Here is a 25,388-nt window from a genome sequence, read left to right on the forward strand (position 1 = left end):
ACTTTGATTTAAAACCCAGAGTTTTCCCTCAAACAAGTACTGTCTTTAAGCTAAGTCCCATGTCCATTCAGGATCCTCAACTACAACACAAGCAGGTTGGATTCTAAGGAATTTCAAAGGTAGCTTTTGACTCCCAAAACCTTCTACTTTAGCAAAATTCACAGAACTGATGACAATGTTACATAGGTCAGAGCAAAGACAAGTTTCCCTCCAGGTCTCAAACAGCAGCAGAGTACTGAACTAAAATCAGGAGAGCTGGGTTCAAGCTCCAGCTTTGCCATACAAGCTGTGTGACTGTGGACAGACTCTTAATCACTTTCTATCTTTGCAACTCTGTTTTCTCTCCTATAAGAGGAGCTGATAAAACCTAAATGAAGAGGTCCTGACAAAATAACCTGTATAGACAATGAAAAAGAACAAAAATCCTGATACACTCATTCCAGGGGAATTCACCTTTCCAACACGCAAAGGTTGGGAACGGGAAAAAAAATGTGCAACAAGCCAAGATCAGGGATGGCAATTTATCTCAGTGACTCAGAAACTCCATCCTCACCAACTACCCACCTATAGGGAGCACATCAATCAAGTTTCAAAAATAATCCCAAAAGGACTTGGAAAATTTGTCTTTCCTGTCAGGATACTGCATCAAGAAGGAGCTACCCTGCACAGAGAACACAGTATCTTGGGAACTGTCAGAGAGCTAAGGCCCCAACCTCATCAAGAAGCACCTTCAGCCCTGGCAGCATGTGGGACAGGAACCTGATAGCAACTACAGGGGCATCCCTATCTCTTCCTCCTACAGTCACACCAGGATTTTTAAAAAAGATTTTATTTATTTAACAGAGAGAGATGGAGGGCGCAAGAGAGCACAAGTAGGGGGTGTCACAGAGGCAGTGGGAGAAACAGGCTCCCCACTGAGCAGGGAGCCCAATGCAGGCTCCATCCCCAGACCCTGGGATCAGGACCTGAGCTGAAGGCAATTGAACCACCCAGGTATATCAAGTCACAACAGGATCTTTTTTTTTTTTTTTTTAAGATTTTATTTATTTATTTGACAGACAGAGATCACAAGTAGGCAGAGAGGCAGGCAGAGAGAGAGAGGAGGAAGCAGGCTCCCCACTGAGCAGGGAGCCCGACTCGGGACTCGATCCCAAGACCCTGAGATCATGACCTGAGCCGAAGGCAGAGGCTTTAACCCACTGAGCCACCCAGGTGCCCCACACACCAGGATCTTGACAGGGTCACTACTTTAGGTGACTACTTTTTCCTCTGAATGCCTCCTATTCACCTCCATTAGAACCTCTTTTTCCTTCTGTTATGCAAAATGTATTGCTATTTAAAAGGATTTAAATTTAACTGTTATTTAATTGATATTTTTAAATCTACTGTGCTCCTTTAAAACAACCAGTATCCTGGAGACTGCCCTACCTTGTACAAAGAAATATGTAACCTTGGGCAAGTTACTCGACCTCTCTGGAATCTCAGTTTCCTCATAAGTAAAATGGGCTGCTAATGCTACCTCCCTGATAAGGATGTTGAGAGGATTAAGGTAATGAACCTAAACGGCTTAGCAGGGTGAGAGCCCACAGTAAAGATGGGATAAATGTGGGCTATCATAATGTAGAGAAAGAACACTCTGCATGCCCCAAGTATGACTAATGGCCTTATTAAAATAAAAGCAGTAATTCAAAAGACACTTTGAAAGAGAAACCCTTTATAAGGAATGACTAAAGACTGTTTATACTCACTACTTAGATTAAATTATATACTACTGCACACAGATGTCAACAAACAACACTTGCTTCTGGTTCTTTCCCACTGAAAATTATATATCAGGAAATACTGAAAATATATGGTAAGGAGCTCACTGGAGTGATTATCAAGAGACCTGGATTGTGGCTGCAAGCCTGACAAGTCTGCATGACCTTGATAAGTCATGCTAACTCTGTGGGCCTTGTTTATAAGGCAAGGAGCATGGATCAGGATCTTTCAGAAATTCAAAAATTCCATTTCATAATTTATACCATTCAGAACCAGGAATCAAAACTACTTTTAAAAAGGAAACTGTTGATTAGGTATGACATTTTTGTGCCTATCAACATGCCACTAAAAATCCAAAAAGGGTTTCAGCCCAAATGATAGAGATACATTTCTCTCTTATTTCACAAACTCCATATATGAAATATGTAGGGATTATATTAAAATGTAAAGTAAGAACAGACTTAAAACACAGAGGAGAAGGAATCACATAGTCAAGGTAAAACTGAAAATCAGGAAACTAGCTACACTGGAGTCCGTAACTACAGGTTACTAAACCAATCAAAACCAAAAAACCAATCTGATAAAGCATGTGGGCTACAAAAACCAAACAGAACGCTGAAGAAATGAAGTAAGAAATGTTTTAATTAGATAAATCCTAATGCAGTCGACTGATCCAATAGTGAATTCCTCAACACATACATGTTTCTAACCCTTCTTTTGTGAATTATGACACACAATCAGAAAAATGCATTTAAATGTAAACATTTTAAAAACTCGGAGTGAGACTCCATTGAAAAAGTCAAGGCTTACTCAGAGGAAAAGTGTGAGCCCTGTCATGTCAAAACCCTGCACACGTGCAAGTGGGCGTGTATGCAAGATGCATGAAACAGGGAGAGGAAGGAGAGAAGCCAAGGTGAAATGGTTTTGGACATACAACTTTCTGCGTAGTCTGGATCCACATATAAAAAGTCCACTACCGGGACGCCTGGGTGGCTCAGTGGGTTAAGCCGCTGCCTTCGGCTCAGGTCATGATCTCAGGGTCCTGGGATCAAGCCCCGCATCGGGCTCTCTGCTCAGCAGGGAGCCTGCTTCCCTCTCTCTCTCTCTCTGCCTGCCTCTCCATCTACTTGTGATTTCTCTCTGTAAAATAAATAAATAAAATCTTTAAAAAAAAAAAAAAAAAAAAAAAGTCCACTACCGCTCAAAATACTTCAATGATTACTAACAGCTAGCCTTCAATTACTACGCTTAGTGACAATTTTCAAACGCTTATTTTTATTGTAACACAATACCTTCTCATTTTTAATACCGATTTTTTAAAGTTTATTTATTTATGTAATCTCTACACCCAACGTGGGGTTCAAATTCACGACCTCACAATCAAGAGTCATATGGTCTTCTGACTGAGCCAGCCAGGTGCCCTGACACTGATTTTAATTCATGCCTAAAATCAGGGTGTGATTATCAACTAATGTGCACATTTAATATGGTAGTTTGTCTTGTTATGGTATGGTTTCCAGAAATCAGTGATCCACATTATGACTTACTGAGAGGGAAAGGGGACATTCAGATCCATCTCTTCTCCACTTCCACCTGCAGCCCTGAGAAGGAAGGAACTTCGCCCCAGTGTCCTTTCCTTAACCCTAGCGGTGTACCCCTCTTAAGCACGCCCATGGTCACAGATGAAGGGAAAAAACAGCTACCCCTCTGATTTCCCACTTTCCCTCCCAGCTTCCTCCTTTCCATCCGGTCACGTTCTGTGAAGGGAGTATCAACAGGAGAAAAGCCACACTGACCAACCATGCCCAAGTGGATACTGAAGTTAGCACTAAGAAGCTGACAGCGAGTGGGGCTCACAACCCCAAGAGGAAGGTCAGGGGCCAAGTCAGACTGCAGTGGAATGTGATAAAAAACTAAGCAGGAGATGAAGGATAAAGACCTTTTCAAAACTTGGGCTTTGTTAAGGGGAGACAGTCCTGAGGAGGTAGAGACACTTTGCTGGTGGTGGGGTTGTTGTTTAAATTAAAAGCAAGCTGCCTGGAGACCATCAGCAAGAAAGGCCAGTGCTGTATCAGCACACCTGATTCTCATCCTCACCCTACGTGGCTGGAAAGGAGGAAGAAACTGGGGTTAGGGAGGTAAACAGCTTGCCCAAAATGTGTGCTCTTTCCACTAAACTATAGCTACTGATAGACAGGATGCTAAGAAAAGGAGTTAATTATCAGCAAAAAAATTCAAAAGCACAACTCCATGTCCGTTTGGTTTTGGCCAGAAAGAAGTCCACTAGTATGAATTTATGATTTCTATTATTCTACAAGATTGAACACAAGGAAATCTTTAGAAATTAGAGGCTTCCTGGATTTTTCAAAATTAGAACCATGTCTTCTTACTGCTTTCTAAATAATAACAGAGAAACACCTATTTTTTTTGGTTTAAGTTTTATTTGAATTCCAGTTAGTTAACATACAGTGTAATATTAGTTTCAGGTGTACAGCACAGTGATTCTACACTTCGATACACGACCCAGTGCTCATCACAAGTGCACTCCTTAATCCCCATCACCTATTGAACCCATCTCCCCACCCCCCACCTTCCCTCTGGTAACCATCAGTTTGTTCTCTGTAGTCAAGCCTTTGCTCTTGGTTTGCTTCTCTCTCTCTCTTTTCAAAAACCTAATGTTATACCAAGACCTCTTCAGATCCATTTCTGGAGCTCTTTTTTAATATAAGCTGCTGAAAGGCCGTTAAACTGACAATACTTAACATTCCAGACTAGTGACAAGGCTGGAAAAGAACAGCCTAAAAGAATTTTGGCTATAATACACAAATTATTTTTCCAGATTTAGTCCAAAACAAATTGGTTCCCGAAGTTCAAACTCCCAGAATGCAAGAAATTTTGAGTCTCCTCTGGCCATTCCCTCCTCAGCCAAGGTTTGTGAATATTTTCTAAAAGAAAAAGTTTATTCAGGATCCCTTCAAGCCACAGCTTTATGCTCAGAGTTGGCGGGCAGTTACCCAACAGTACAATGCTATATTCATAAAATAAACTGTTGGCCATTAAAAACACTAATCTATTTTTACATTTATAACGAACTCTGACCCAAAATACAAAATGAAATATTTTCTTGGCATTTCACCATTCAAATCTAACAGTGTAAAAAATCCTTTACAAATAAGCTTATTTTTTAAAAAAGATATTTATTTATGAGAGAGATAGCAAGAGAGGTAACACAAGCATGGAGGAGCTGGAGAGGAATAAACACAGGGAGCCCGACACGCGGGCTTAATCCCAGGACACCGGAATTAGGACCCGAGCCGAAGGCAGATACCCAACAACTGAGCCACCCAGGCACTCCTAAAAATAAGCTTAAAAGGTGGGGGGACACCTGGGTGGCTCAGTTGGTTAAGTGTCTGCCTCTGGCTCAGGTCCTGATTCCAGGGGCCTGGGATCAAGCACCAGTGTTAGGCTCCCTGCTCATGTGGAGTCTGCTTGTCCCTCTCTCCCTCTGTATCCTGCCCCACACTCATGCTCTCTTTAATTCTCAAATAAATAAAACCTTTTTTTTCTTCTTTAAGATTTTATTTATTTGTTTGACACAGACAGAGATCACAAGTAGGCAGAGAGGCAGGCAGAGAGAGAGGGGGTAGCAGGCTCCCTGCCGAGCAGAGAGCCCGATGCGGCGCTCGATCCCAGGACCCTGAATCATGACCTCAGCCGAAGGCAGAGGCTTAACCCGCTGAGCCACCCAGGCGCCCCTAAATAAAACCTTTTTTTTTTTTTTTAAGATTTTACTTATCTATTTGACACACAGAGATCACAAGTAGGCAGAGAGGCAGACAGAGAGAGGGGGGGCAAAGCAGGCTCCCCACTGAGCAGAGAGCCCGACGCGGGGCTCGATCACAGGACTCCGAGACCATGACCCAAGCAGAAGGCAGAGGCCCAACCCACTGAGCCACCCCGGCGCCACTAAATAAAATCTTTTTAAAAAGTAAGCTTAACGGGCCACCTGGCTGGCTCAGTCATAACATGCAACTTTTTTTTTTAAGATTTTATTATTTATTTGACAGAGACCACAGGTAGGCAGAGAGAGAGGAGGAAGCAGGCTCCCTGCTCAGCAGAGCCCGATGCGGGGCTCGATCCCAGGACCCTGAGATCATGACCTGAGCCAAACGCAGAGGCTTTAACTCACTGAACCACGCAGGCGCCCCCCAGAACATGCAACTCTTGATTCAGGGTTCTGAGTTCAAGCCCCACACTGGGTGTAGAGCTTAAAAATAAATAAGTAAATAAATAAAATTTAAAATAAAATAAAATTCACTAGAAAAAGAAATGAACGAGACTACGTGTCAGTGAGGACATGAACACCTGGAACTCTCACACACTGCTGCTAGAAGTATAAAACAATACTGCTACTTTGGAAAACATTCTGGCAGTTTCTCATAAATTTAAACACATACCGTTATTATCCAGTAATTCAGCCCCAGGTATTTATCCAAAAGAAATTAAAACATATGCACACAAAGACATACATAGATGTTCATAGCAGCTTTTTTTTTTTTTAAGATTTTTATTTATTTATTTGACAGACAGAGATCACAAGTAGGCAGAGAGGCAGCAGAGAGAGAGAGAGAGGAAGAAGCAGGCTCCCTGCCAAGCAGAGAGCCTGATATGGGGCTCGATTCTCAGGAACCTGAGATCATGACCTGAGCCAAAGGCAGAGGCTTAACCCACTGAGCCACCCAGGCGCTCCTCATAGCAGCTTTTTAAAAATACATACAATACCCCCAAACCAGAAACAACCCAAATGCCCATCAACAAGGAAATGGACAAACTATGGTATAGCTATATAATGAAATAAAACCCAGCAAGAAAAGGGAAAATCCACTGATAACATGGAACGGCACAGATGAGTCTCAAAAGCATTATGATAAATGAAAGAAGCCTGAGGGGCACCTGGGTGGCTCAGCCTTTCAAGCACCTGACTCTTGATTTCAGCTCAGGTTGTGACCTTAGGATCATGAGACTGAGGCCACACTGGGCTCCCCACTCAAGGAGTCTGCTGAAGATTCTTTCTCTCTTCCTCTCCCTCTGCCCCTCTCCTTTGCTCTCTTTCAAGTAATAAATAAAGCTTAAAAAGGGAAAGAAGAAAGAAGCCTGATACATTCTATTTACACGAAGTTCTACAAAATGCAAACTTTTCTATAGTGACCGAGAGCAGATCAGTGGTTGCTTAGGGAAGAAGGGGAAATTAGTTGAACAAGATGTAAGAGAACTTTTGGGGGTTATGGAAATATTCTGTAATTGGACAGAGGTACTGCTTATATGGCCATATACATTTTCAAACCCCATTACACTGTACATTTAAAATGGAAGCATTTTGTTGTAAATAAATTACACTGAAAAACTCATTAAAATAGTAAAAAAGTTCCCAATTGTTCAACCAAAATGCCAAAAATTTAGATTAGAGAATTATTTTGTCAACAGCATAAAGGAAGTCCTTCTAAACTAAACAAGTTAAAATAGATCAAATGGGGCACCTGGGTGGCTCAGTCAGTCAAGCAGGTGACTCTTGATTTCCGCTCCAGTCATGTTCTCAGGGTTGTAGAAATGAGCTCTGCATCCAGCTCCATGATGGGTGTGGCGACTACTTAAGAGTCTCTCTCGGGACGCCTGGGTGGCTCAGTTGGTTAAGCAGCTGCCTACGGCTCAGGTCATGATCCCAGCGTCCTGGGATCGAGTCCCACATCGGGCTCCTTGCTCCACGGGGAGCCTGCTTCTCCCTCTGACTCTGCCTTCCACTCTGTCTGCCTGTGCTTGCTTTCGCTCGCTCTCTCTCTGACAAATAAATAAATAAAATCTTAAAAAAAAAAAAAAAAGAGTCTCTCTCTCGGGGCGCCTGGGTGGCTCAGTGAGTTAGCCTCTGCCTTCGGCTCGGGTCATGATCCCAGCGGCCTGGGATCGAGTCCCGCATCGGGCTCTCTGCTCAGCAGGGAGCCTGCTTCTCCTCATCTCTCTCTCTCTGCCTACTTGTGATCTCTCTCTCTGTCAAATAAATAAATAAAATCTTTAAAAAAAAAGTCTCTCTCTCCCCCATCTCCCTCTCCCCCCTCCCCGTGCCCCCTTTAAAAAAAAAGATTTGAATTTGAATTTGATTTAATAAAAGTGAAATCTTTTTCAACAAGCATTTCACTGGTTCGATAAAATGAAAATTAATTTTAAAATACTGTGAAGTCCTTTTTCCTTTTAAGGTCATGGTCTCAATAGTGGGCAGTTTTGCCCACTTGGAGACCACTGGCACTGTTTGCAGACATTTCTGTTTATGACGATGGGGGTAGAGGTGCTACTAACATCGAGTGGTAGAGGTCAGGGATAGTCAAAACATCCTATAGTGAAAAAGAACTGTATGACCCAAAACATCAATAGTGCCAAGACTCAGAAACCTTGGTGTACAGGGATTGGTTTAAGCCTGGGAGGAAGAGAAGATCTCCATTTTTTTGTACCTTACCATACACAGGGCCATATCTGCACAGACATTCTGTTGAGCTGAAAAAGCCAACTCAACAGAATTGGCTGACAGGAAGGGAATGTCTCTGCCCCAGGCCTATTACTCCTCTGGGTTTCCGTCCACATTTCCTGCTAAAGGACAGATAGCTCAAAGAAGGGCTTTCTCTGATCTCCCAGAATGAAATGTGAGAAGGAGGCATAAGGCCTCATTGCTTACCTGTACCTCCTTCTGCAGTCCCCCTGCTGCCTGGCAGAAACTGATGACCTGATGATCAAACTCTACCACTCTCCCATTCCTCTGAAACCTTACTAGCAAGAGGGAAAGAAGGAAAAGTAAAACCTGTGGGCCAACCAGTGTAGCCAAGCACTACACTAGAAATTTCTCACACTTCATTTCATTCAATCCTCCTTCATCTAAGGAGATGGATATGATTATCAAGTCCAAGGTCTGACTCCAAAGCCCACACCAGTCCACCACAACTGGGTAACTCCCTGGATTGTCTTTCTTTTTCTCAAGGGGTGGCCTGTACAGTGAGAGTACTGAGGGCCTCCAGATTACTCGATGTTCAGAGACATTTAATTATGGTGGGATGTGCCTTGGAAAAAACAGCAGGTATGGCTTATAGCATTCCCTCCTCTACAGCTCTGCCAGCTCTGCCACAGCCCATAACTATACAGAGGATGGAACCAAACCCCCCAAAAAGACAAGAATCAAAGCTATGAAGTGAACAGCCTGAATCAGTGCTGAAAAGGACATGTGTGTCATAAGTAAATCCTAATAAACTCTTTCTAGACATGCCAGTTAACCACCTGTTACACAGTTTACTCCTATTATAAGATACCCTGTAACTGTAGACATGGAGACCTTCTGCTCACTCATTAGTGGTAGGATAAGGATGTAAGAAGGAAAAAGAAAAAACAGTGAGAAAGCACTTCCTTCTGAGTTCAAAATGTCATGGTCCACACTCTTGAATGCTGAGATAAACCATGTAACTCAATTACACTGATTTTGCTGTTGCCGATTTAGGACTACACTGTTCCTCTTCATGGCATGAGTAATGTATTGCAAGTTCAAGCAATGGAGCTCAATCACCCGTCAGAATTTCCATTCAGATATTAAGGAAAACAGAGGGGCTACTGAGTGGCTCAGCTGAGTGTCTGCCTTTGGCTCAGGTCATGACCCTAGGGTCAGCAGGGAATCTGCTTCTCCCTCTCCTTCCGTGCCCCCCCCAATCTCATGCGCGCGTGCTCTCTCTCAAATATATGTAATCTTAAAAAAGAAAATAGAACATGTAAAATATGTTTCTTTCTACTTCTTCATTCCAATTTTTTAAAAAGTAAAATTTCGCATGGGAAGCCTGGGTGGTTCAGTCGGTTAGGCGTCTGCCTTCGGCTTGGGTCATGATCCCAGGGTCCTGGGATCAAATTCCACATCAGGCTCCTTGCTTGGCGGGGAGCCTGCCTCTCCCTCTGCCTATGCTCTCTCTGACAAATAAATAAAATCTTAAAAAGTAATAATAAAATAAATAAAAAGTAAAATTTCACAACACTACTACAAATGTTAGCAAACTGTGAATTTCAGTAAAAGGTTACTAGTAGCAGATGTTAAGAATTATAGATTCCCGGGACGCCTGGGTGGCTCAGTTGGTTAAGCAGCTGCCTTCGGCTCAGGTCATGATCCCAGCATCCTGGGATCAAGTCCCACATCAGGCTCCTTGCTCCGCAGGGAGCCTGCTTCTCCCTCTGACTCTGCCTTCCACTCTGTCTGCTTGTGCTCGCTCTCGCTCTCTCTTTGACAAATAAATAAATAAAATCTTTAAAAAAATAAAAAAAAAAGAATAATAGATTCCCGGGGCACCTGGGTGGCTCAGTGGGTTAAAGCTTCTCTCTGCCTTCGGCTCAGGTCATAATCTCAGCGTCCTGGGATAGAGCCCCGCATCGGGCTCTCTGCTCAGCAGGGAGTTTGCTTCTCCCTCTCCCTCTGCCTGCCTCTCTGCCTACTTGTGATCTCTGTCAAGTAAACAAATAAAATCTTAAAAAAAGGAACACCTGGGTGGCTCGGGTGGTTGAGCAACTGCCTTCAGCTCAGGTTATGATACGGGAGTCCTGGGATCAAGTCCCGCATCGGGCTCCCAGCTCCGTGGGGAGTTTGCTTCTCCCTCTGACCTCCTCTCATGCTCTCTCTTACTGCCCTTCTCTTTCTCTCTCTCTCCCAAATAAATAAATAAATAAAATCTTTAAAAAATAAAATAAAATAAAATCTTAAAAAAAAAAAAAGAAGAAGAATAGATTCCCATACAAAAGTCACAGCATCTTACCTCCGACTTAGAAAATCGGAGTATTAAAATGCTAATATAAGGCTCTGGAAACAAGTCCAAGAAGAGAAACTTTCAACTCATTAGACTGTTTAAAAAATAATGGCTATTTTAAAATTTGAAAAGATCCAGAAAGCAGTAGCACTAGTCACTAAAAGTTATCAAGAGGCAGATTCTGGAACAACTAATAATCAGAGATGCCCCTACACCAAATGAACTGCCTTCAAAGTAGCTGGGTCTTCCTTCTCACTCTTCAAAAGCCTTCCAGTGGGGGCTGGGAGGGCTGATTTATCATCAGACATCAGCTGAAATGGGAAGTTCCTACACTAACCTCACTTAGCTGCCTATCAGATATTCACAATGGTTCATCTCTAAAGGCTCCAGATACCAGTGGGATAACTTCAGTTTAATTTTAAAAAGCATTGTATGGTACATCTGCAGGAAGAATTCTCTTAGCTGACTGTCTCACTGTCACTGACTGGCCCAAGACTTAATCACTGAACAAATACCTAGTCTGGGCTTTTGACAAAAAAAAATTTTTTTAATTTTATTGACAAAAGACAAAACGAACTGCTATGCAAAAATTCATCAGCTTTCTGAGAGGTGACAGGTCTTTTTCTTCTTGACCTCACTAATCTCTGAAACCACCTTCAGAGGTGTACAGTGACTGAGAATCCTAATAATCCTTTCTCAGAAGTCACTCATGTCAACACAGAACTTACCACTGCTTTCCAAGTCTCTGCGCATTTGCAATAACTCCTTTGGTAACTCCTTTGGCCAGGCAAACGCAGCACCTATGAAGCTTTTTTTATGCAAAATTTTGCACAATCACATGCAACTAGGAACAAAATAAGGTAAGAACCTTGGGCGCTTATCTCCAACAATGCTAACCTTCAGTGAGAAAGTAAATACTGAATTAGCCTTTCATTAGAGAATCTCATACTTACATAATAAACCTCTCCTTAGCCTACCAGCCTAGTATACCGTCTTCAATTTTCATTTCCAGTTAAAAAAAAAAATTCCTCTAAGAATAGGATCAGAAAATAAATTCCAAATTCCAAATTCATACTTTACTGTCATTTTATTGAAAATAATACGGAAGGAGGGGTGCCTACCTGGCTTTGTCAGTAGAGCATGTGATCCTTGGTCTTAGGGTTGTGGCTTCAAGCTCCATGCTGGGTGTAAAGATTACTTAAAAATAGAATTTTTTTTTTGAGAGAGAGTGTGTGTGCATACCCAAGTTGGGAAGAGAGGGACAGGGAAAGGACAGGGAGCTGAACACAGAGACTGATGGAGGGCAGGATTTCATGACCCTGAGAGTGTGACTTCAGGCAAAATCACAAATGGGACACTTAACCAACGGAGCCACCCCAAAACAGAATCTTTAAAAGAAATAAAATAAAATTGGGCGCCTGGGTGGCTCAGTAGGTTAAAGCCTCTGCCTCTGGCTCAGGTCATGGTCCCAGGGTCCTGGGATCAAGCCCCACCCACATCGGGCTCTCTGCTCAGTGGGAAGCCTACTTCCCTTCCTCTCCCTCTCTGCCTGCCTCTCTGCTAATTGTGATCTCTGTCAAATAAATAAATAAAATCTTAAAAAATAAAATAAAAGAGGATACATTCCAGGGGCGCCTGGGTGGCTCAGTGGGTTAGGCCGCTGCCTTCCGCTCAGGTCATGATCTCAGGGTCCTGGGATGGAGTCCTGCATCGGGCTCTCTGCTCAGCAGGGAGTCTGCTTCCTCCTCTCTCTCTGCCTGCCTCTCTGCCTACTTGTAATCTCTCTCTGTCAAATAAATAAATAAAATCTTTAAAAAAAAGAAAAAGAGGATACATTCCAAATGTGATAAAATGAAGCAAAAAGAACAGAATTATCATTAAATCTTATCACAAGGATATACTCCAAATGTGATAAAATGAACCAATCAAACACAAGACCATCTCACACTTAAAATCTGCCTCTGAGTGGTTAAGAAAAGCGATGCAAGAAAGAGAAGAGAGGAGGCACAGCTAAGTGCTCAGGCAATAAAGGATGCAGAGGGAGGATGCAAAGAATGGGAGCAAGTGCAGAGAAGACTTCGGTAAAACAGGTCAGGCATCATCCCTTGACATCCTGCAGCCTTTGTTACCAGGTAGTAACTCGAAAGGGGCAGCTCCTTCAATTCTTGGGCAGTTTATGCAGCTAAGTATCAGTGCAATTGGAACTGCCATTTACCAGAATATCTGCCAAACCAACACAAAATAAATTCCTTCAACTACTTCAATTACAAGAGAAACAATGCCCACCTAAGTCTTCCATTCTCCAGGCTAAATAGCACGGTCGTTCCTTCAGCCTTATGACAAATGCATTCTAGTTGAAAGGCAGCATATCATAGTAAAAAGAACATAAAACTTTTAGTCAGAAATCGTGGCTCAAATCCAATCTTGGCCACTGGTTAACTCTGTATTCTTAACCTCATTTCCTCATTTATAAAATTAAAGAAAATAATAGTTGTGCTAACTACCTCAAGATGTGGGGCGCTTGGGTGGCTCAGTCATTGGACATCCCACCTTTGGCTCAGGTTGTGATCCCAGAGTCCTGGAAGTAAGCTCCACGTCAGGGCCCCAGATCAGTGGGAAGCCTGCTTCTCCCTCCCACACTCTCCCTGTGGAGTATTCCCTCTCTCGTGTCTTTCTGTCAAATAAATAAATAAAATCTTATTTAAAAAACTATGTCAAGATGTGTTGTGAGAGGACCACATTTAATGAAAGGTACACATGAAATATCTGCTTTTTCAGCTCTGCGGATATAGATGCTCATTAGATTCCACAGTACTATTAATATAGACTTCATAAAACTCTTGTATTTGTTTTATAAATAAAATTTTGGAACCCAACCCAACGTGTATGATGGCAGAGGTAGTCACAGCAAAAAGGAGAGGAAGTGATTAAGAATCCCAGTACAGGGACGCCTGGGTGGCACAGTTGGTTGAACAGCTGCCTTCGGCTCAGGTCATGATCCCAGCGTCCTGGGATCGAGTCCCACATCGGGCTCCTTGCTCCGCGGGGAACCTGCTTCTCCCTCTGACTCTGCCTTCCACTCTGTCTGCCTGTGCTCGCTCTCACTCGCTCTCTGACAAATAAATAAATAAAAATCTTTAAAAAAACAAACAAACAAAAAAATAAACCAACTTAAAAAAAAAAAAATCCCAGTACAGGGGCACCTGCAGTACTTCACCTGGGTGGCTCAGTCGTTAAGCGTCTGCTCTGCCTTCAGCTCGGGTCATGATCCCAGGGTCCTGGGATGGAGCTCCACATTGGGCTCCTTGTTTGGTGAGAAGGCTACTTCTCCCTCTCCCACTCCCCCTGCTTGTGTTCCCTCTCTCACTGTGTCTCTCTGTCAAATAAATCTTTAAAAAAAAAAAGAGAGAGAGAATCCCACTACAGCTAGACAGCTTCCTGACTGACATTTATATTCTACACTAGGCCTTCAGAAATACAACTTTAACATAAACTTACAGGTTGCACTTTTTTAAAAACAAAGAATGTAGGGCACCTGGGTAACTCAGTGGGTTAAGCCTCTGCCTTCAGATCAGGTCATGATCTCAGGGTCCTGGGACTGGGGCTCTCTGCAGCGGGGAGCCTGCCCCCCACCTCTTTCTGCCTGCCTCTCTGCCTACTTGTGATCTCTGTCTCTGTCTCTCTCTCTGTAAAATAAATTAAAAATCTTTAAAAACAAAACAAAGGAGCATTAGTAACTGAATGCCAAAAAACTTTTTTTTGCAAAATATTTTATTCATTACAATGAAATTCTGGTTACTAATAAATGACTTGCATTCCGCTATGATGGAGCTAGGTCCAGCCAAACAAGCCTTTGAACTGAACGGGAAGGTTGAGTATGTGTCTAAAGGATGCATTTCTAACTTCATTACCAAGTCCAATATAAAAATACTCAGAACAGAAATGTTTATTTTAACTGCAGTACTTCTAGAACCACCCAAGAGGGGTTAGTGTAGATCCAACTAGGCTGCATATCAATATAAATCTGTCCTTGTACGGATGGACATCATTTTTCCCTCTAGGCTTAACCACTCTAGAAGATCCAGATTATTTTCCCTAACCATCAGCATGAATAATTTACAGTAGGCCTTACTATAGTGACAACCTCAATAATTCACAGGGCAATATAATAAATACATAAAAGTTCAGAAAGAAAAATAAGACTTTTGTCTTATTAAGCCTGCAAGTTTTGCCATGTCACCCAAAAGTACTCTTAGCTACCTATCAAAAACTTGTAACACATATATACTCTACCTGGCTTTGGTGAAAGGAGTCTATTACTGATCATTAGAGCAAGAGGGCTTGGATACAATTTATAAATATGCAAACTTTGGGGTGTCTAGGTGGCTCAGTAGGTTGGACTTCTGACTCTTTATCTCAGCTCAGGTTTTCATTTCAGGCTCTTGAGTTCAAGCCCTGCGTTGGGCTCCATGCTAGGTGTGGAACCAACTTCAAAAAAAAAGCAAATTTTGTTACCAAGACCTTTTAAGGCTCATCAGTTTATCCGCCCAAAAATTCCATATCCACATTTACCAGTTGGTTGTTTTCTATTTTTTCCTTTATGAAAATGTTTCTACTTTTACCTGCAAATGATTAATATGAATACAGACTTACAGTAGCTTGTAACATTTAGGGTAATCTCTAGCCTTTAGTACTTTATCTACACTATTCAGAAAACTGCCACAGACTCAAACTGCACTGGTAAAACCCAATCTGCATTACTTACTTAATTCCTAACTTCTCACCACTCCCCTACCAGAAAGTAAATCTAAAGAGTGCAAAGGATTTTGTCTGTTTTGTTCAATGCTGTTGCCCCAGAGCCTGGAAGTGCCGGGCACTTAAGATCTTGTCACATAATATAGGGTGTCTGGGTGGTTCAGTGGGTTAAGCCTCTGCCTTCGGTTCAGGTCGTGATCCCAAGGTCCTGGAATAGAGCCGCATCAGGCTCTCTGCTCAGCAGGGAGCCTACTTCCCCACCCCCAACACCCTGCCCCACCTGTCTCTCTGCCTCCTTGTGATCTCAGTCACAGAAATAAACAAAATCGTTAAAAAAAAAGTCACATAATAAATATCCGCTGAACTGATGGAGCACCTGGCTGGCTCCATCAGTAGAGCTTATGATTCTTGATCCTGGGGTTGTGAGTTTGAGCCCCACAGTGGGCACAGAGTTTCCTTAAGAAAACTAAATAAAGATAAATAAATAAATAACTCTGCCGAACTGAATGACTAAATGGTGTATTTTTACTATGGAATACTACTATGAAGCTATTAAACACAATGAGTCAGAGTGATGCCAGCTGATTTAATGGAATTTCCAGAAATACTAAGTGAAGAAAACAAGAAGTGTAAAAAAAAAAAAAAATTTTTTAAGTATACTCGTAAAACCTTACACTGATGAGTAGGTGGAGAATCTGAACCCCTCATACACTGCTAGTGGGAATGTAAAATGATGCAGCTTTGGAAGTTTGTTGGTTCCTCAAAGTTTAGCACAGCTATCACATGACCCAGTGACTCCACTCTGAGGTACACACCCAAAAGAACTGAAAATATTTAACCACAAAGAAACCTACACATGAATGTCCAGGGCAGCATTATTTATAATCACCAAAAGTGGAAAAAACCCAAATGTCCATCAACAAAGTATGAACTATTATTTGGCCATAAAAGGAATGAAGTACTAATAAATGCTACAACATGGACAATGCTTAAAAAGATCATGCTAGGGCGCCTGGGTGGCTCAGTGGGTTAAGCCGCTGCCTTTGGCTCTGGTCATGATTTCAGGGTCCTGGGATCGAGTCCCGCATCAGGCTCTCTGCTCGGCAGGGAGCCTGCTTCCTCCTCTCTCTCTCTGCCTGCCTCTCTGCCTACTTGTGATCTCTGTCAAATAAATAAATAAAATCTTTAAAAAAAAAAAAAAAAAGATCATGCTAAATGAAAGAAGCCAGACAAATGGGCACAAACTGTATGATTCCATTTCTATGAATGCCCAGAACAGGCAATCTACAGAGACAGAAGTAGATTAGGGATTTCCAGGGGCTGGAAGGAGTAGAGAATGGGGAATGACTATTAATCAGAACAAAGGTTCTTTCTGAGGTGATGAAAATGTTCTGGAATTAGACAGTGGTGATCAACGCAAAACTCTATGGATATACTTAACTTTATGAACTTTATGGTATAATGAATTTTATCTCAATAATCCTGTTATTTTTTTTAAAAACATACATGTTTGCAAACAAATATACAATCCAATACATGAATACATCAGTCACGCATTCAAATGAATACAGACACTCAGGTATTCTTGTATTCAAACGAATACATGAATAATAAAGAATGATAAAAAAGCGGGGCACCTCGGTGGTTCAGTAGGTTAAGCCTCTGCCTTTGGCTCAGTTCATGGTCTCAGGGTCCTGGAATCAAGCTCCACATTGGGTTCTCTGCTCTGAGGGGAGCCTGCTCCCCCCTCTCTCTCTGCCTGCCTCTCTGCCTACTTGTGATCGCTCTCTGTCAAATAAATAAATAAAACCTTTAAAAAAAAAAAAAAAGAATGATGAAAAAAGGAGTGGGGGCCAAGGCCTAAGGCAAGGAGGAGATTTAAAAAAAAAAAGATTTAAAAAAATGAAAAGCTGGAGGCCTTGCGTGGGGGCACCAGGCAAGGATGAATAAGACTGCAATGAAGTTGGCATGAAGACTGAAAAGGAGGGAGATAGGCTGAAAAGGTCAGCAGGTAATTGGTAACGGGCTCCCCTGTTACACAGCAGACCTGGGTAACCGTAAGGATTCAATGGAGTCTGCAGAAAATGAGGAGTGCCAGAGAGGGAGAACAAGAAAGAACATGAGAGAGAAGATTTAAGACTGGCTCAAATCCACTAAAGTTTAAAAAAGAAAAGTGTGCAAGAAGAAATCCAATAGGTCCTGCTCAAGAATCCTTGAGCCTGGTATGATAAAACCAAACCACAACAAGGAGAAATTTACAGGGAAAAAGGGAGAGGGACTCAGGACACTGGCTATCTCCCAAGTAGGAGAAAAGGTGCTTCTCTTAGGAGAAAGTGTCCAATGGTGACTCTTCTGGGAAAAAAAGCAGCCCCAACAGACTGCCCTGGGAATTCTCAGTAGAAGAGGTACAACTGGAAAATGGCTGACCTGAGTTTTATCCCAAGAATATAAGGAGGGAGAGAGGAAGAAATGGACAATTTTAATTTTTAACCAGTATTTCTTCACAAATCTGAACAGTGCTCTAGGTTTTCTTCATGACTCTTTCCTAAGCTTAACCAGGGTTGTGGGTTTTTTTTTTTTCTTTTTTTAGGATTTTATTTATTTATTAGAGAGAGAAAGAGTGTGTGCTCTCGCACCCAAGCATGGGGAGTGGCAGAGACAGAAGGAGGAAGCAGGTTCCCCACTGAGCAGATAGGCTCATGTGGAACTTGATCCCAGAACCCTGGGATCATAACGTGAGCAGAAGGCAGACATTTAACTGACTGAGCCACCCAGACACCCTTAACCAGTGTCTTTTTTATTTTTCTTTGTATAACCTAAGTTCTTTTGAAAAGAAGTGTAATATGGGGCCTTTTTAAATAGACAAAGTATCTTTTCCCTTTATCATTTTTTTCTTAACATTTTATTTTTGGAGTACCTGGGTGGCTGAGTCAGTTAAGCATCCAGCTCTTGGTTTTTGGCTAAGGTAATCATCTCATGGGTCATGGGACGGAGCCCTGAGTGGGGAATCCACGTTCAGCCAGAAGTCAGCTTGAGGATTCTCTCCCTCTGCCTCTTCTCTCACTCACATGCATACATGTTCATACGAGAGCTTGCTCTTGAAAATAAACAAGTCTTTTTATTTTTTTTTTTAAGGCAGATGCTTTTTTTTTTTGCCCTGAAAATAAACAAGTCTTTAAAAAAAAATCTTGGGGCACCTGGGTGGCTCAGTGGGTTAAAGCCTCTGCCTTCGGCTCAGGTCATGATCCCAGGGTCCTGGGATCAAGCCTCACATCGGGTTCTCTGCTCAGCAGGGAACCTGCTTCCCCCTCCTTATCTGCCTGCTGCTCTGCCTACTTGTGATCTCTGTCAAATAAATAAATAAAATCTAAAAAAAAAAAAAAATCTTAAGTAATCTCTACATCCAAAATGGGGCTCAAACTCAAAACCCTCAGATCAAGAGTCAAATGCTCTCCCCTCTGAGCCAGCCAGGGGCCCCTCCCTTTATCATTTGTTTTCCCTATGTTATATGCACAATAAAGAAATTGCAATTTAATATCGTTATTTCTTAAACCATTACTGTCCAAACACATCAAATTAAAACAAAAACAAAAACCCAAGGTGGAAGGTATCCAAGGGGAATGAAGGAAGCAATACAGAACAAATGCACATTCCTTCCAGAGCTGGGAACAAAGATAATGCCCAGCTGGTTTCTAGGTTATAAAACACGTATGAGACAGTCCCTCCTTCAAGAAGTAAAATTTGAGTTAAACGCTAAGATACAAACAAATATACTTTGAAATCGTTGCGTACAACTGGAGGGTGTCTCACAGCTGGAGAGGTCAAGTGCACCTAGAGTAAAACTCCCAAGGGCAAAGACTTAAAGTAATCTCTACTTCCTTGGTAGTGCTAACATGCCTAGCACATAACGCACCCAGCAGATGAAACAACCTTTGGTCAAGCCACACACTCTGCTATGCACTGTGACGTCATTGGCTAGTGGAGGGAACAGACAAAACACAGGGCACCAAATCCTCACTAGACAGGAAGCTGGACAGGTAAGCAGGAAATAAATCAAGGGATGCCTTCAAGGCAAGGTAATATCTAAGTTGAGTAGAAGGTGATAATGGGATGAAGTGAGAGAACATTCCAGCAGAGGGAGACACAGAGACCGGAGAGAGTTAAGGGACCGATAGAGGTTCAGCAAAATTCGGCGAACCACCAAAAAAGGTGTGTTTGGGGGGGGGGGGGGTATGAGAATGGAGGCCAAAGCCCAGTGATGAAGCATCCTGGATAACAAGATAAGGATTAGTAAATCTGATTATGAAGACAGTGGTAGCTGTTGAAGGACTTAAACTTGGTGGTGGGGATGTGGGATGACTATGAACAGATATATTTTGCAAAGACACAGGCAGGAACCAACCACTGGATTCAACCAGAAAAGAACTACACTGATGATGTGGGGAAACCACTGTTAACAGATCTGCACTCTTTCCTAGTAGACAAATTTCCTTTTGGGAGTTACCCAATTATTCTTAAAAATAGAGAACTTAGGGGTGCCTGGGTGGCTCAGTGTTAACCCACTGCCTTCGGCTCCGGTGTGGTCTCAGGGTATTGGGATCGAGCCCCGGATCAGGCTCTCTGCTTGGTGGGGAGCCTGCTTCCCCTTCTCTCTCTGCCTACTTGTGATCTCTCTCTGTCAAATAAATAAATAAAATCTTTTTTTTTAAGATTTTATTTATTTATTTGACAGAGATTGATCACAGGTAGGCAGAGAGAAAGGCAGAGAGAGAGGGGAGGAAGTAAGCTCCCTGCGGAGCAGAGAGCCCGACTCGGGGCTCGATCCCAGGACCCTGGGATCATGACCTGAGCCAAAGGCAGAGGCTTTAATCCACTGAGCCACCCAGGCGCCCCAATAAATAAAATCTTTAAGAAATAAAAAATAGGGAACTTAGAGGTAGCTGAGAGCAGACAGTGCTCTAAGCACAGAAATTAGTACTACAAAGAATTATACTGCATTATTCATTTTACCTCAAGACACTTTTAAAATGTGTTTGATACATTTTCATATACTACAGTTTTGTGAATATAAAAAAAAGACTGACAATAACTAAATCTTATTTGTTATTAACAGCAGATCAGGATGAATTTTAAAGACTTCACAGACAGAAAGATCATCTGCTACATTCCTTTGGAACAAACCATTGCCACATCTTCCCCTCAACAAATCTGAAATACAGTCTGTAAGCCTAATTTCTCAATGGTTATGTTTCACAGTAAAAGACTGAGGCCACAATACTAAAAGATTTCTGAGCTCAGAGAGAAACCCCATGGAGGTTCTTTACCTCAGCAGCTAGTCTATTCACCACTAACAATTCCAACCACCAGGAGGAATTTCCCTGCCTAGGCTTATTTTGTTGGCAGAGCACACACAAAAAAATATCCTGACATTTTATATCCAGTAGGAAAGAATAATCAGAATAGTAACATCTTTAGTACCAAGCAAATTTAACCAATCTTCCCAGTTGCCTATGGATTTGGACAGATGGCCACAAAGTAAACTCATATTTACTCTTAAAAAATAATCTCCATTTTAATATTCTTACCACCAAAAGCCCTAGGAACTTTTTGAACTCCCTAACAACAATAATGAAACAAAAGATTTCAGGCTTTATTTCTAAAAATATCTTATTGTGATAAGATAACCAACCTTGTATTTGCCATTTACAATCACCATACACCATCATTTACTATCAACATTTCATTAAAAAATGCTTAATTTCGGGCGCCTGGGTGGCTCAGTGGGTTAAGCCGCTGCCTTCGGCTCGGGTCATGATCTCAGGGTCCTGGGATCGAGTCCCGCATCGGGCTCTCTGCTCAGCAGGGAGCCTGCTTCCTCCTCTCTCTCTGCCTGCCTCTCTGCCTACTTGTGATCTCTGTCTCTCAAATAAATAAATAAAATCTTTAAAAAAAAAATGCTTAATTTCAACACCAGGAAAATGACACATATATATTCTTTTTAGAAAGGGCAGTCCTTTCATTGAATAAATTTAATGAAAAACTCCTCTCATTGTCCTTGTTTTTCTCTATACCCTAAGGCCCATTCAACCCTCCCTTTCAGGGGTTTGACCAAGAGTCTCCAAGATTTGTTCTCACCCATTTTTACGATGGCCTCACTCACTGTCTTTCCAGAGGGACCACAAACAATGTCATGGAACAGATGAGAAGACCCATTTCTACTAGGAGGGAAGAGAACTCTGTAGACAAAGACCCATTAAATGTTTTAAAAGTGGCAACTAGGGGCACCTGGGTGACTCAGTCGTTAAGTGTCTGCCTTCACCTCGGGTCATGATCCCAAGGTCCTGGGATTGAGCCCCGCATTGGGCTTCCTGCTCTTTGGGAAGCATGCTTCGCCCTCTCCCACTCCCTGTGCCTGTGTTCCCTCTCTCGCGGTCTCTCGCTTTCTCTGCCAAATAAATAAATAAAATCTAAAAAAAGGGGTGGGCTGAGTCGCTCAGTGGGTTCAGCCTCTGCCTTTGCCCCTGCATCAGGCTCTCTGCTCACCAGGCAGCCTGATTCCCTGATCTCTCTCTCTGCCTGCCTCTTGGCCTACTTGTGATCTCTCTCTCTCTCTCTCAAATAAATAAAATCTTTAAAAAAAAAAAAAAAGTGGCAACTGGAGCTCCGTTCATCTCTTCCCTCCTCCGCCATCCCTCGCATTTACAGATAGGGAAAGGAAGGTCCAGAATGGGCAAATGATTTGCCCCAAGCCATAAAACCAAGAAAGCATTTCTAGCCTGCTGATACCCTATCACCAGTCCTCTACTGAGCTGGACAGTTTGCATAATGGTAAGTACAAGTTAGCATTTGTGACTTAAATATGTATAAGGTTTGGGGCACCTGGGTGGCTCAGTTGGTTGGGCATCCCACCCTTGATTTCGGCTGGGGGCGTGATCTCAGAGGGTGCTGGGATGGAGGCCCAGCTCCATGCTCAGTGAGGGGTCTGCTTGAGATTGGTTCCCCCTACCCTTCCCCATTCGTGGGCACACACACACCCATGGGTACGCTCTCTCTCAAACAAATCTTTAAAAAATAAAAATTAAAAAATTAAAAAATAAATATGTATATAGTTATACAGCAAGTTTTACATATTATGAAAACCCAACCCAGGTAATAATTTTGAACCGAAGCAATACTATCAGCTGAGTCATGTGAAATTAAGAATGTACTGTGTCAAATCGTTTATAAAAAGAACTTGTGCTTTACAGAAATCCCATCTCAAAACAACACAATGTAGATACACACCCTAAAAATTCAAGTTTAAAGCTTTTCTATGGGCAATATTCACTTTCTTACTGAAAATGAATGTCAAGAAAATCCCTACATACCTAGAGTATACACAGGCTATTAAGAAACATTCTCCAGCTACCTAAAGTTGCTGAGTCTTAAAGACTGCTGGGTGTAAAGTAAATCAAAGGGGGAAAGGACATTTTTAAAGAGGAAAAAAAATTACTGGATCAGTTAGCTATTTCTTTATCTAAAACGACTTTCCCCAAACCAATACCTCACTTCTCCTTACAGATATACCTGTCAGTATTGGTTTGACCATTTCATAACCTACATGTGTTATGCTGATGTCTGCTGATGTCTACAAAGCTCTGATTTCATCTCAAGATACATCCTCCTGGAAACACTGTTGGGCTCTGCAACATTTTTTAGTTTCCTGAATCTGCTGTAATCTTAGAAAATATTATCAGTGGCTAGAGATGCTCTTTTTACAACACACTTTTCCCTGCAATCAATATAGGGCAGGGAATTTATGGGAATTTTTCCTGGACCCTCCCCTACTTGCCGGTAAATTATCAAGGGCACAACAAATCACATCTCTCTACATTTGAATTATCACTGGAATCCTTACTTGGTCTTGTAAATAGGCTGAAACTACGTGGAAACTGATTTATTTTCCAGTCATCTCCAGGAGAGGTGCCCAACAATGAACTATGATGTCTTAAATATAACCATGTATGCCACACAATTACCAGGTTGAGGAAAATGCAAACTTCCCTCAATAAAAAACTATTATTCATATTCACCCTGATGCAATTAACCAGATCTCAAGAAAAAAACGACTTTCCGCTCGCTTAAGGATGACCTCCCTCTGAGCGGGGAGAGGGTGGGGGCGCGTACCCCAGCGGAAGCAGAGCCCACAGGAGGCCCTGGGTCCGCCGCCCACCCGCGGCGCTACTCCCCGAGCCGCGTCCTCCGAGCCCCGAGCAGCGGTGTCTCCGCCGGGGGAAGGGGACTAAAGGACCAGGGCTATGGGGCGCCTGTCCCAGCCTCTTTTGGGGCACGGGGAAAACAAAGCGCGAGGGACGCGCTCAGCCACCTGGCTCGGAGGGACCAGCAGGCGAGGAGCCCAAAACCACCTGGGCCGCATACACCAGCCAGGAGCCGCCGGGGTACCCCGGGGTTGGCCCAGAAACCCCGGAGGGGGACGGCGCAGGCGCGGGACGGACTGGGGGGCCCCGGCGGGGGACCGCGCAGGCGCGGGGCCGCTGGGGTCTGCGGGGCCGCCAGGGCCTGGCCGCGCGGCCCGCCAGCGCACACTGAGGGGACCCGGCCCTGGCTCTTACCGCGCGGCGCCGCCTCGCTCGCTCGCTCGCTGGCTGGCTCCGGGATGGGCCGGGCGGCGAGCTCGCCCGGTGGCGCGGCCCGAATCCGTTGAGTCCGGCCTTAGGGCAGCAGCCAACCCCGCGGCGCCGTTCGCCCAGCCCGCCCTGCCTCCCTGGCGGCCCCCGCCCTCGGCCCGCCCCTGTCCCGCCCCACACAGCCGCCACCGACTGCGCCGGCGCCGCAAGGCCCCGCCTACATCCCGCCGCCGCGCAGGCGCCTACGGCCTCGGCCGTTCCGCTCGCGTCCCTCCCATCTCCGGCGAGCGCAGGCGCATTGTCATCGGCACGGCCACCATAAAAAAAAAAGGCTCCAGATGCTTTGGGGTTTTCGCTGGAGCTGTGGATGGCGGAGGCTCCTGAATGGTGTGTTTGACGGGGCGGGGTGATGAGTGTAGAGCTCCACCGTTCCCAAACCTTACCTCAGCTAAAGGTCCATTTTTCATGCAGCACGCATTTACACTGTGCTAAGGACCTTGCTAGGCGACGAGCTAGACAGTGGTAATAAAAACACACAAGCCCTGCCCTCTTGGCGCTCCCCGTGCGGCCGGGAACACCGACACTAAAAAACTGAGCCACCAAAACCGTGAGGCTAAATAGCCTCTATCAAGTTAAGGAAGTTCTGTAGGTCACAATTGTCATACAGGTTTCTTCCTTAGGTCGGACTACATTAATAAATTTTTATTCCATCATCGTAATTTCCCAGAAAAAAAGAAAAATTGGACTTGATAAATGTTTAGCATTGCTGGACTATTCGCTAGTATTTTATTTAATATTTTTGCGTGTATGTCCATGAGTGATTTTGGTCTTTCCTTTTGCTCTCTTGTGCTGTGGATGTCTGATTTGGGATTAATTTTTTAATCAAGTCACAGTGAGTTGAGGAGACTTCGTTTTCTTCTTTATCTGGAAGATTATGTATAAGAGGATTTTTCTTTTCAATGTTCGCTGAATTTGCTGTAATATTACCCAGTTCCTGGTGTTTTTCTTTGGTTTCGTCTGACACTTCTGAGGGGCCAGGATGCAGATTTTAGATTAAGCATTCTATTTCTTTAATGGTTCTAGATTGACAGGTTTTTTTGTTTGTTTGTTTGTGTAGGCTCTCTGCCCAACATGGGGCTTGAACTCATTACCCTGAGATCAGGAGTCCCATACTCTACAGGCTGAGCTAGCCAGACACCCTAAGACAGAATTTCCCTGTATCATCTTTGCTGAACTATATTTTTGCAAGAAAGTAGCTGTGTGTTGATGTTTCAGAATCCTTGGGATGAAGTTGTTCATATAATTCCCTTATAGTTCTTTGTTTTAATTTTATTTCAGATGTAACCCATTCCTGTAGTTCCTCTTCCCAAATGCAGCTAATTGTATTGTTTCTTGATATCCTTCTAGAGATACTTTATGAATATAAACAAAT

General features: G+C 43.1%; 1 protein-coding gene across 2 annotated transcripts in view; it reads right to left on the bottom strand.

Annotated features, from left to right (window-relative positions):
* SPECC1L (sperm antigen with calponin homology and coiled-coil domains 1 like) overlaps positions 1 to 24,107 on the bottom strand; it is a 140,334-nt gene extending 116,227 nt beyond the window's left edge. Inside the window, exon 1 of one of the 2 annotated variants that reach the window (XM_059140870.1) lies at positions 23,942 to 24,107. The gene's annotated coding sequence lies outside the window, so the exon portion shown is untranslated. The remainder of the gene's footprint in view (positions 1 to 23,941) is intronic. The other variant, XM_059140869.1, reaches the window with a different exon arrangement.
* Positions 24,108 to 25,388: the final 1,281 nt, after the last annotated feature.

Source organism: Mustela lutreola, chromosome 11 (genome assembly GCF_030435805.1).
Source record: "Mustela lutreola isolate mMusLut2 chromosome 11, mMusLut2.pri, whole genome shotgun sequence".
Classification (NCBI taxonomy): domain Eukaryota; kingdom Metazoa; phylum Chordata; class Mammalia; order Carnivora; family Mustelidae; genus Mustela; species Mustela lutreola.